We start from the raw sequence: 1977 nt of genomic DNA, 5'->3' as shown, positions 1-1977 counted from the left end.
TGTAACACAAAACACAAACAGAAACAAAAATGATACTTTCTCAGGCTTTATTTGAAAATTTATCTACAAAGCAAATTCAACTTAAACATTACTCATAGATCAATATCCAAATTGTATGAATATGAAATTGATGACTTGGTAAACAGATCAAATAGTTTGGTTATTGATGTTATTCAATATAGTATTGTTGACACTAATTAGAAGGAACGTTTCATGTTATGTTTTACAATTTACTCTCTACCTATTTTCAACTCTAATGTCCAGCCTTAAAAATACATATCAAGACATACTAATGACTCTGAGAAAAATCACACTAACATAAAATTAACCATACACTTAAAATATTTTGTACTCAAAATTGATACACCAACAACAGAGGTGTAACTTTCTAGTTGACACTTTCCTAACATTGATCAAAATATCATTCAGAGACACAACTATACAATACGATTTACATTAAGTGAGTGAGTAATCAATCACTCATAATAACCATCAACTCCTCAAATTAGATACGTTGAAAACTTCCTTTAAAAATTGAAAGTTTTCCACCACTTTCATGTGAATCACTATAGTTGAAAAATTATAACTATTAAAAAGTTAGAAAATTGATTTACCTTGCTCTAATTGATGAATCTCATCAAGGTCCTCCTCAGAAAATAAGGAGATGGATTTTCCTTTCAACCAATCTTGCGTGCAAACAAGCGCTTCCACCATTTTAGGTGTTAGACAAGTGCGATAATCACTAGCAACCCTTCCACCCGTGCGGAAAGCAGATTCTGAAGCTACAGTAGATGCGGAAATAGCCAACACTTCTCGAGCTATGCTTGCCAAAATAGGATATCTAATTAAGTTGACTTTCCACCAGCCTAAGATGTCAAACTCAACTCCTTTAACATATGGTACCCGTGTTTCTTGTAGATATGATTCAATTTCAGTCTTAGGATCAAACTTATGCCCAGTTTCTTGACTATAATGGCGGAAAATATTATCATCATCCTCATATGGTGGTGTGTCTAGATGGCTAGATTGAGAGTCGTCAAAACCTCGATATTGAATATAAAGTTCTGAAAGAGAAGACTTTAATTTTTTCTTTAAATCATCGACTTTTCCAGTGTCAGCATATAAAAGACCAATATAAAACTCCGCAATAGTCAATTTCACCCTTGGATCAAGAACAAAAGCAATCAGAAGTAAGATGTTTATTGTGTCAGGATTTCCCCAATATTTGTTGAATTTACCTTTCATCTTATTCGCCGTGTTTTTTATGTGCTCATTGTTACTCTTTAAATGCTTATTGATCCCCATTCCAATGGTGAATACCTCTGCCATATATGAAGCACTGGTGACATATAATGATCCAGACAAACGAATTGTAGATTTATAAAACATCTCAAGCAAGGGAAGCACTGATGCAACATATGTCCAATCCTCTTTCTTAACTCCATGGTTTGTTGTGTCCATTTCTTCGCGAAATGTCTTATCCCGTGCATAGAGCAAGTCAAAAGCTTTTTGATACTGTAAGGCAGCCTTCAACATTGAATAAGTTGAATTCCATCTAGTTTCTACATCAAGGATAACAACTCCTTTGTATGTAACTTTTTCCAGCACTGCACATTCCATAAATTTGGCTAGTCTACTTGGAGAAGATTTGACATATTTAACCGCATGACGAATTTTTTTATGCAACTTTTATCCTCTTTCAATCCTGATTTTACGATTAAGTTCAAGATATGCGTGCAACAATGCGTGTGGAAAAATTCCCCATTCAAAACAAGATTACTCCAAGACCCAATCCTTATGTTGAGATACTTAATCATAGTGGTGTTTGCCGAAGCATTGTCAACCGTTATAGTCAAGATTTGACTCAACCCCCAACTTCTTAAGTAATCGTCAACATATTTCCCAATCAAGTGTCCCGAGTGCCCCGTGATTTGACAAAAGTTGATGATTTTTTATGCATCTTCCACTCACTGTCCA

Source organism: Vicia villosa, unplaced genomic scaffold (assembly GCF_029867415.1).
Source record: "Vicia villosa cultivar HV-30 ecotype Madison, WI unplaced genomic scaffold, Vvil1.0 scaffold8, whole genome shotgun sequence".
In the NCBI taxonomy this organism is placed as follows: Eukaryota; Viridiplantae; Streptophyta; class Magnoliopsida; order Fabales; family Fabaceae; genus Vicia; species Vicia villosa.
This window is presented reverse-complemented; position numbering follows the sequence as displayed.